Here is an 11,303-nt window from a genome sequence, read left to right as displayed (position 1 = left end):
CATAAAAACGATCTGGTCAGAGGGCAAGATAACAGCCCCTGCTGATGAATCTCAAATTGGCTTTTATAGCAAGGGAAATCTKTCTTTTGGTGACCTCCTTGTAGCAGATTTTAAGATTCTCCTTTCCCTACAATGTTAGGTTTCTTGCAAAGCTGTTTCAAAGTGCCGGAGTGTAATTGAGAAGACAGCCTGATGCGAGTCATTAAACATCCCTGGCAGCAACTTGGGCAGGGAAGAGGGAACTATTTGGAGGAGATCAGTGGGGCTTCATCCATGAGCCTGGGACAATGTAGGGTGTAGGATAAAGAGTGTAGTTAATMCAGACAGAGGCAGGGCTAAAAACCCCCTGCAGAACACTGGGCAGGCTTCGGAGAAAATTCTCGATTTATTACATTTTCAATGTAGGGAAATAAGGGATAGTACGGTTTTCAGGTTTCTGGCAATCATCCAGGCCAAGCTGAAATCTTGTTTAATACATGAGGTTGTTAACTTTCAGAATGCTCCTGACTTCCCAAGGGATTTGACAGAAACCTACTACCTGAAAAAGTCAGGCTCACTGTGATTACTTAGGCTGTAATAGTGCCTTAAGACTCCAATTTGCAAGATCTGCTCTTATACAGCATTTCTGCCAGCTGTTAGTGCACCCTGTAGAAGCCAAGAGGTCACACTTTATGTTTTTTAATTACTCATTGAAATTAATCAGCAATTTTTGATTGTGCTAATATTCAGAACAGACTGCATACACACTGCTGCCTACAGATTTTCTGCCTAGCTTTGTGATTGTGTTGCACAGAATTTCATTCCGGTCAACTTTGGTAGTACACTTTGAGGAGTACATCCTTTTTCTTCATCGTCTTTTGGTTCCTAAGCAATACRTATTTTCTGCTCTGTGACACAAAATATGCAGAAGTTCCTCTGAACAGCTTCAGGAATTTGTAGGGTGCCCTGTCTTTTTAAGAAAGGCCCCTTTCCAGTGAGTAAGTTGGAGTCTCACAAGGCTGCAAACATACAGCAACTTTAATGCTGCRTATATGTAGTGTATATATATATCTCCAGTTCTATCACAGATCTTTGCCCTGTGTGGTCAGTGTGTGTATATAGGGTACATATATGTATGTGTAAGAAAGCTAGGTAGCAGTGTTTCGYCTTACTAGGAAAAGAGGCTAAAAAAAGAGTGTTTAAAACCTGCAGTCTGCTCAGTAGTTGAAAAGCTGCAGTTGGTAACCAGGTAAAACTAGTATGGCACAAAGTCATTACAAAAACAGTCCTCGGTTTGGGGCTGACTGCATCTTGAAGGGGCTGCCTCCAGGTCAGCTCTGAAGCTTCTTGCTTCTGTAAGCACAGTAGAAGAGGCGTCCTGGGTGCGTTGCTGCTAGCCCAGTTGCAGTGTTTCTGTGCCTGAAGAGGTGAGTTGGTGCTAAAGAGCAAGCCTGCAGTTTTCCAAGGAGCAATAAAGCCCCCTTTCCAACCATGCAGCTAATAAATCAAGGGCATTCACACCGTAGTTCTGCAGTAAGCTGTGAATTCGTAATAAGTAACAGCTGTTTTGAAATATGCTGTGTTCACCTGTGTTTAGCTGTTTTCTTTTAATACCAAAAAGAGATTTGTAGCACATCTCACCTTRAAGCCCTGCATTTTTTGCTTTTATTGTGTTCTGTTCCTTCCTGTGTGCATTTATGAATGGGTATGGAATTGCCTCGTGGCCTGGGCAGTGTCAAATTCAGAACAGAAATAAGATACAGATGTTTGAGTGATATAAACTGAAATAGCACAGCAGGCCTGTGATGGATACTCTGTAATAACTTTAAATTAAGATGGGGTCATTTTTTACAACATATGCTGTGATGTTCAGATAGGCATAAATTCAGGGAAGTTATATAGTCTTTTTACATAAAYAGCTACAAAGATAGTCATGGAGGGCTTTTCTAACTTTACAGCCTCTGGAAACAATCTGTCCTTAAAGGTACTGGTGTTAGTCGTCAGTAAGTGCAACTATGATTGCCTTGAAAATCTCCCCAATTCATTCACAGTAAACATACATAGTGAAAATTTTTATGGTATATGTTTGTACCTAGTAAGATATCAGAACGTGCTGGTTCTGTTGCTCTGTCAAATGAACAATAATTAAGCATTTACGTGTACCCTAGGAATTTAACAAGTAKATTTGTATCCTGAAAAGATAAGTATTTCATTTTTTATCAGTAGATTTTTTAACAGATTTTGATTACAATGAAGAATGACTTCTGCATAAGGACTGACTAATGGAGAGAGACTGGAAGTGCATTGTGCATATTGAAAAAGTGCTGAATGATGTAGGGAAGGTGGATAGAGGCTTCTTTCATGCAACACGGGAAGCAGGGATGSTCATCAATCCCTGAGATTGTAAGTTCAAAATACATAGACAGTATTTCTCCCAGTGCATCAGCCCAGTTGTGACAGTCACGCCAGAGGTGGCTACGAGATCAAAACCATGAATGCAGAGGTGCATCGTCCAGTGGCCGGTGGTGATACAAACTCTGACGCTGGAAGTCCCCACACTTCTTGGGCAGGAGGCTTTTGGTACCAGCYCTGGCTAGGGGAGACGTGGGTTAGATGCAGCCTCTTTGTGTTTTCCCAGGAGGGCTCCTCTTTCCTTACGGAAGAAAGGCAGTTAGCATTTTTCTAATTTGACCAGTTAGTTCTGCTTTTTAATGTAGTCCTGTTGTTTAGTGTGCAAGTAGCTACATCACTGAAATGTGCAGAATAGATCTATGGTACATTTGTAAACCATTTTCTAGGGTAAAATTGTAGTAGTTATAATAAAGAGAGGACAAAGAGCTTTATCAGTTCAATAGTATTTTCCTGCAAAATCTGTGATCTCTATACTGACTTTCCTTTTATATTTAATGATCAATATTTTGGTGTTAAAATGAGCAAAGTAAGGCTGGGAAGAAAGATGGGGGGGACGGGGAAAGAAAACACGCCACGGTAATTGTCCTGTTGAATGCCTTCCCCTTAGTTTCATTCCATGGCTAGGTATAGTCCCCCCACAATCCCACTGAGAGACATCTCTCTGGCAAGAGTGTGGCAAGTGTTTTTTTCTAACTACCTTTGAAGAGAAGGAATGAAATGAGAAGTGGCAAGAAGTTAAGCATTTCACACAGCTTTATAAGATAGCTAAGAGAAAAATCAGAAAATCAAAATTAGAAATGTATTGCTTTTCATCTGTGTACCTTTGCATATTAAATTGATGGTCAAAATGCATAATGGATATGCACTTGTTATTTAAATGGTTGTGGCCCAACACCAATCCCCTGTATTTAAAAGATGACGTTATGAATAATATTGTCCTGCTAATCCATCTGCATCTTAACTTGTGACAGTGCCGCTGAGGAGAGGAAAAAAAAAATGATCCTTTTTTTTTCCTCCACTTACAACAACAGTATTAAGATGTCATGAAGAGGGTGAAGGGAAGCACCTTAACAAGTACTATGTGAGAGCAAGAGCCCAGCAAATGTTCTGTCATGCTTTCTTAGCCTGTTTTCTAACTTCTTTTTCTTAATTCTCCACACAGATAAAAGGAAAATGCATCTTTTTATATATAACTGTTTAGAAGGAAGTTCTCCATACATGTTCCGCCATCATCAGTACAGAAGCAGCTGCACTAATATAAGAAAGGAAATCAATTCCAGTGTCAAATTGCCTCTAAATTTTGGTAAAGAGTGGCATAGGAGGCGAAGAACCAGCCTGATGCTCCCCARAGCAACTGCCGAACAAAAAAGAAATATCTACCTGAAAGCAACTGGTTTCAGAGAATCAGTGTTATGCAAGAGGAAGGCAAGTTGTTTCATACGGGTTTGATGCTGTAAGAACTGTAGTTATAGGAGTACAAGTCAAAAGAAAAGAAGAGCTATTATTGCTTTAAGCTTTGGAAAACTGCATGCTTTTAAGTTCACTGCAGGCAGTACTGGCTGGTGCTCTATTCTGTTAGCACAAAGTGAATATAAACATGGGCAACTGCTGGCACTTTGGTCTGCAGTTTTGTTTGTCAGTCAATGTACTGTCAATGTATTTTTCAAGTTAGTGTAGAATCCAAGACCCAAACATGAGTAAAAGTAGCCAAGTTTTAAGCCAATCCATGTAGTACAGAATGAGACCCAGCACAACTATAGTAGTTCCAAATGGATCTTTTAAATATACTTTCCTTCCTTGTCTTTTTATAGCTAGAGAAAACACTAGCAAAAAAATAAAAATCAAGCTAACAAAACAGATTTTCAATTACACATGCCTCTAAAAGGCAAGTCTCATGCTCTTTCTGTTGTATAGTGCTGTAATCATGCCTAAAAAGGCAGCTTGTGACTTGTAATGTTGTGCTCGCCGTGCCCTCTCCCAGGCTTCAACAGCGCAACCCAAGCTGTGCTTCTCTGGTGGGAGCACATCTGAGGACCGTGGCCTACGCTGGGACTGTTGCATTTGTGCACGGCCCTCCTGGAGCAATCCCATCAGCTCAGTTAATGCTGGCAGTCCAGGAAGGAAGGTGGCAGCACCATCCCCTTGGTGGGACCATTTACACCCGCCTGCACCCRGGTGTACACCAGGCTCAGCACAGTATGCAGGTATGTCAGGGGCTGCCTGCATGGAGGAGACGTTGAAGGAGGAGAGAAGAAGGCTGTAGGAAACAAAAGATACACACCTGTAGATTAGCAACYTTGGGGTTATGTTAGTAACATGCCATGGACCACCAAAATGATCTGCATGGTTCAATATGCAGCTGCCTGCCTAGACTGAAGGAGCAACAAAAGAAGATGCAGTTGTGTGCAGTTAGAAAATGAGCAGCTGTAGTGGATTTGAGCTTATGACAGGCTGTGGCCATTTCCCGCAGAGAAGGGACATCTGGGGAGGCTCCAAAGACAGTATCTTCTGTCATAGAGGGAGTTTAAACAGTTGCGTGGCCTGCAAACCTTGCAGATTCCTGAGAGGGCAGTGATTACTAAAATATTCTGGGATGAGACAAAACTATAAACTACAAAATAGATGTGGTTTTGTCAGATTATCTCTCACAGTTTGTATACATTTCTGAAAAGATGTAAAGATCATTGGCTATTTTGCCAAAAGAATTAGCCGATATGGCAAAGGAGAATTAAGGCAGTGATAGACAGTCAGTGAGCAGTATTCTTTCCTGGCAGCCCTCTGAGTGGGTATGGAACAGTAACTACGGGAAGCCCTAATACATGTATGTATGACTATATGAATATAGTTGCTTGTGCTTGCACATTTATGTGCTGTAACCTCTCTTTTGGTTAGACACAGATGGCAGAACTATGGTAAGGAATTTTAATTATGCATCGTAATGACTAGCAGTTAAAGTGAATATTCAGAGGGTTCCAAAGTAATCTCTGACATTAAAATGTCTAAAGATCTATAGGCATGACCTAAGGCTGGCTTTCTATGTCGTAGGTAGTCATCTAAAAGGCATTTCTAGTATTTAAAAACTATTTAAAAAATTCCAAGCCTTACAAGCACTTCATTAGCCCCCTCTCTTCTGAAGACCAAGTATTATTCCAAGTTAAAAGCAGCCCTGTTGGTTAAAGCTAGCATTTGAAAAGGATAGCTCTGTTGCAGCTGTGCGCCCACAACCTTAAAGCATTTTGACCTAAAGGCTCAAAATGTGAGGCTGCAAATAATGCTTGGAATTACATCTTGCTGCTGTTGCATCCTCCTGGCCCATCTTTATTTTCAGCTTTACTGTTGTCTGCGGAAAAAAAAATGTACTAGTTTGTGAATGACAGACAGTTGTTAAAATATTTGCTGCAGGTCATTCCATTACCTCTCATTCACCTGAAATTTTTTTCTTTACAAAAAGGAAGTGTTCTATTCACTTAAAATTATAGTCTTCCTGAAAACATCCACCCTATTTAAGTTTCCTGGATTTATGTTAGATTAAGAGGTCAGGCCTTGTCCCAGTTCTTTTTCTCTGGCCTTTCGACCTGCATAGGTATTGAGACAAGTTTTAAACGAGATGGATGTCCTTGTGTGTGCAGACCTGTGTCCTGGGAACAAATGCAGCTCTTGCTTCTGTGGTGGCCATGGCAAAGGATATGAAATGCTCTGCACATCTTAGCAGTCCTCTGGGAAAGAGGGCTGAACGCTCCCAGGCCAGAGCTTCAGAGCAAGCAGCGTGAGGATGGCTGCGGAGCCAGGAAATGTGCGGTAACCTGCTCAGGCTCCTCAAAAGGCAGGAGAGCCAGAAAGGTGTCCCCAGCCCTTGCCCACAGCCCTACAGACTGGGGTGTTGAACTAAACACCAGGGAGTTTATGCCTGGCGGTGCAGCTGGGACCAAGGGAGCAGCGCCAGTGAGAGCCGGTGTCGCTGCTGGCACCACCGCGAGCAGAGCYTTGGGATCCGCGACCCTTTCCCATGGACTTGGGTGCCTTGGACAGAGTGTCGGAGGCCGAGTGYGTGAGGACAAGGTGGCGGCCAGCAGCGGGAACGGGAGCGGAGCCCTCGCAGGGAGCCAGGCCGTGGGGCCRTGGTGCCCAGCCGGGCCTGTGGAGCTGGTTTGCACCCTCAGCCTGAGAGGTGCAGGGGCTAACTCTCAGAAAAATGCCTCAGGAAGCTCTGCTCCTGCCCCTCTGAAGTGAATAACTTTGTCCTCATCCTCAGGAGAGCAAAACTCCATTTAGTCTGCGTGAGAAGCCCTCAATGTGAATGGAGAGGATAAATACATAAATACAGCAGATGCAGACCCTTTGCAGATTGGACTTCAAAAGTGGTAAGTACGTCTAAACATCGTACCCTTTACGTGGGGGGAATATATCATCTCTAAGGCTGTCTGTTATTGAGATCCACATGCCACTTTATTTTTTTTTCTGGTATCTGCTACCGAAATGTTCCCTTTCCTAAGGAAGTAGATGCGTCGACATCGCACGTGGTGCTTGCTGTTTGCAAAAGCAGTTGTTCCAGCAGGTGTGCACCAATGGAAAGCTTTGGACCTGCCTCACTTGGTTGATTTGGGCTTTATAACTAGGGGCTCCTGCAGAAGGACGACAGCAGCTCCAAGATTTTGGTGTTGTAGCTGTGACAGGGATCACTGTGTGAGCCATGCCTAAGGTCAAGCCCTAAGCTTCTGGGTAACTTTATTGGCATCAGTCAATTTACTGCCAGTTTACATCCCTGAAGGCAGCTGAGATCAGACTCTGGACGTCTGCCTATGGAATACAGCAGGGAACTGAGGAAACTGCGTTAAATATAGAATAACTTAGCAGCAAGTTCTGCTTATGTCATCTGAACTGGGGAGTAAGTCACTGGTGCAATCTGATAATTCATGACTAGCACATCTGCAAATTAATTACCAGGTTCCTCCTATGAAAGCAAAGGCAATGATGTCAGTCCCGTGAATCACCAGTTTTTATTCATGTTCCTAATATGCTCTTTCCAGCAATGAGTGCTGGACCAAAGCACAGTATCCACTTGGGAAACCAAATGAAGTGGAGGCCTGATTTTTCCCTACTCCAGGAGAGAGATGCGCTGAGGCCGATGGTGTGCAGAAACTGGATTATTGGTAAAAGCAAGGTTAATRGGAAATGCATAGTTAGATTTCCTGCTCTTGGGAATCTGAAGCATATTGTCTGTGTGTGTAGGCCGAAGGCAGCTTTCCTCTTAATATAGTTGTAGTTATTAAACTAAAAATAACTGTTCCAAAAAATGGGTTTTGAACCAATTTTGAACTCTGGCCTCAGGCATAACCAAGAAGAGCAGGGGAATGCACATCCTGCATTGTAACCTTTTCTGTTGCTGGCAGCCCTGACTGGAAGGTGAAAAGCATCACGTAGTCTACAACAAATGAGAATTACCTTTCTATATATGAGCTAAACGTTAAAAGAATCATTACAATGTTACCGTAGAAGTTGCACTGTTTGAAAACATCATCTTTTTCCTAGATTCTGTGCTCCTAAAACCTATGTTGCCCTTTCCATTCCTGCTCCTTGTGAACTCTTAGCAAGATTCCCGCTCAGAGCCTGTGCTTGCCCAAGGGGAAGGGTGGCATCGCTGAGCCCGTACCTGCTGCCCGCGCTGGAGCCGCGTGCCAGGCTCCTCTTGCACTGCTACGGGGGCAGTGTGGTCTCGTTTCCGTACTAGCCACTGTGACGGGCAAGATCACCCAGCCTGCGTTGTCGTCTTCTTTAAAAAATATCTTTATCTGCGTTCTTTGAGGTGTGTCTCTTTTTAAAAGATTTCTCCCCCAAGATGTTTAAATTCACTGTTGCCTGGTRTCTGAATCTGACACAGTCCAGCAGCAAGCAAGGAGTCACCGGGAGGCATGAAGGGAATAGGAGCAGAGCTGTGACTCAGAAGGCTGCCTCTGAGTCACGTCTCCCCAAGGCCTCTCTGCAGAACCCCTGGCAGGGTCTGGCTCTACCAAGCTCATTCTTTGCTGTCCCTCTTGGTCCCCACGGCTCTTTGCTCTGCCGTGATTGGCTTTGAAGGAACCGTCTCCTTTAGTTTTTCAGCAGCACCTTTCAGCTGCTATCTTCTTGGGCTTGTATTTGTTTGTCAAATATATGTGCCAGAAACGGAAAGGTTAGGTGGAAGCCTGATCTGAATCAACTAGAAAAGGGTATGTTTAATAGCCCCTAGCTTGGCTGGAGATAACTGAGGACAAGCCTGCAACAAAATTCCTCTCTCGACACATGTTAATTTAGTTAATTTTGTGGTCTCAGTACACACAGAGACTGTATAACAAGTGCTAAAAATACATAATTTCCTAATGGAATACTAAATTCAATTTTAATTAGTGTGTATTTGGATTAATATATTCATTACCCTCAAATTAAAGTATTTATGAAGGTTGTGTGTTTTTTCCCTGGGGACCTTGCTGCAGCTTGCACAACTCTTTTTATTCCCTTCACCAGGCATCCTGAGGGGGCTGTAAAAACCATGCTTCCAACTCCTGAGCATCTACAAAAGTTTTCTTAAGTGGAGTGTTAACGGCACATTATTTTCCATGGCCAGCATACTATTTTGCTTATATAAGTTTACTTTTTCAAAAAGGGAAAGGAAGTTAGGTGTTCTGTCCAGCGCACAGTGAAAGAAGGCCAGGTTCCTGGAGACACCTCGGGCAGTGATTGCCCAGGAATGTTTTCATCTGCAGTTGGGTGGATGATATGGATAACACAATGCTACCAGCAGGCAGCACAGGAAAATCCAAAGGTATCCCACTGTTTACTGAAGGCCGTATCCATCCATTATCTACCATTTGGACAATCTTGATTCCAAACTCGCATCTCTCTGGTTCTGCGGTTCCGCTCACTTGTGCTAATCACTTGCTCAGTAATGATGCCACGCAGCCAACCCTCGATAATCTCTTTGAATGTTCCTGAAATATTTTGATTCCCTAAGGAAAATTATAGGTGCATAGTTACAGATAATTATATCTAGACATCATAAGATGTGGGTTATAATTACTGTACGTTTCTTAATAACTGCATGGTAATACCTGAAGTTTGATATTTTGCTGTTGAAAGAYGAGCATTAAGAAATAAGGAGAAAATATCTTAATTACTACAAAAGTATCAATAGACTTTAGCAAGTATTTAGCATTTTGTTTTAAATTCCTGTCTGGGTCCATCCTGCTGTTAGAGCACATTTTAAAAGGACAACATATTTTGCTTACCTTGTCACATTAGATATATTAAAGGCAAGATACTATTACTTATCTGGTTTTCATTTTACTATGTAGAGTTATAGCTTTGTCTGTGTGTTATTTTGTACCTATGTGCTTAGGAAGTACCTTCTTTACTCTCATGAGAAGTGAGAGTAAAGTCAATTTGAGTGAAGAGTTTTTCTAAAAGGAATGTTATTTCAGGAATGTTATTTCAGTAGGTGAATACATGTTATTTCAGTAGGTGAATACATGTTTTTTGGTTTAGTTTTTGTTTGTTTGTTTGTTTGTTTTGTTTTTGAAAAGGGCTTGAGGTAACATGCTATAAAGCCATCCTGATTTCAGAAGATGTTCTACCTCAGGAGCTAACCTTTGTAGCCTTCCCAGTGCAGGTGTAAGCTCATCGGTGCTGCTTTCCAGTGTGGACAAGCCCTTAGGTTGCGTATGAAAATCCCTCACTCCGTGTCCACTTTGATGTTCTTCCACTGCATGTTTTAATCACTTCAGTGAAGCCCTGTCGGGGAGCTCKTTCACTGGAAGTTTTAGAGTGGAAATGTGTCTGTTCACTTCAGCACTTTTGCACAAAGTCGGTTGGATTTGGCTCCAATTCAAGTTCCTTTGGGACAGCATTCCTATGATTCTCTCTTGCAGAACAAGGACACCAAGTGCTGTTAGGAGGTGAATGATGTAAGCCTGAGCATGCAGGCAGGCCAAATGCAGACACTKGGCTTAGATTGTGTTACTGAAGGCACTTAAAGCATGTAAAGCTGCGCCCAACACCGAATGCTCTGCAGGGGTATCAGTTAAGAAGTAGTTTCTCATGTTTTCTCTCACCGTTCTCTTCCAATGCTTCCATTGGAAGCTGCACGTTGCAGAAACTAAGAGCACTGTTAGATGGAGTGTCGTGGTGCCCTTTATRTTCCCTTGTGGTGATTGCAGAAGTGGGAGCTTTTTGTTAGAGATGGTTGTTTCTGCAGGTTTTCATGTAGTGCACAAGCGAGTGCCAGGCTGTGCCAGAGGAAGACTGAGACGTGAGGTCTCTTCCTCCTCCTCCCAGAGCTTCCCTGCCCKCCGTATGGGGCTCTCTGGGGCAGTGAGCGGCAGCTGGGAGCAGGGCAGGCTCCTGGGAGCGTGCTGGACTTGCTGAGCTCGAGCCCAGCCCGTTTACGCAGTGGAGGCAAGGTAGATAGGGCCGACCTGCTGGCAGGCAGGGGCCGGCTGCAGCTTCAGGGGGCTGCCCACGGGGAGCCGCAGCACCTGTCCGGTTTGGTGGGCTGCCTCCTCAGGAGCTGCTGCCCCACCAAGTCTAGTCTGAGTGAAAGTCCTCACCGTCACCGTGACCCGTCTTAGGTCGGACCTGCGCATTTGGCTCCGTTCAGCGTAAGCGTGCACGAACGTGACTTTCTGCCTGCTCTGGGATCTTTAAGGACCAGGGCGAAGCCGTCCCTCTTTGGCAACTGTGGCACGTTGAGATTTGAGCCCGGCTTATTGGAAACAGAACCGAACCCCGCAGCGCTTCGCAGGGCGCGATGCTGCCGCGGGCCGGGGCCGGCGCCAGGCGGGGAAGCACGGCGGGGAGGAGGTGCGGCGGGAAGGGGAAGGCAGGGAGGGAGGAAAGAGGAAAAGAAAGAGAGAGAGAAAGAGAGAGAAAGAGGGGGGCAG

General features: G+C 44.0%; 1 protein-coding gene across 1 annotated transcript in view; it reads left to right on the top strand.

The window, feature by feature from the left end:
* The first annotated feature begins 6,712 nt into the window (after positions 1-6,712).
* The window catches only part of ARSJ (arylsulfatase family member J), a 36,469-nt gene continuing 31,878 nt past the window's right edge, over positions 6,713-11,303 (top strand). Inside the window, exon 1 of the mRNA XM_026034625.1 lies at positions 6,713-6,752. The gene's annotated coding sequence lies outside the window, so the exon portion shown is untranslated. The remainder of the gene's footprint in view (positions 6,753-11,303) is intronic.

This window comes from Nothoprocta perdicaria, unplaced genomic scaffold (genome assembly GCF_003342845.1).
Source record: "Nothoprocta perdicaria isolate Ctin4 unplaced genomic scaffold, notPer1 scaffold_149, whole genome shotgun sequence".
Taxonomy (NCBI): Eukaryota; Metazoa; Chordata; class Aves; order Tinamiformes; family Tinamidae; genus Nothoprocta; species Nothoprocta perdicaria.
This window is presented reverse-complemented; position numbering and strand designations above follow the sequence as displayed.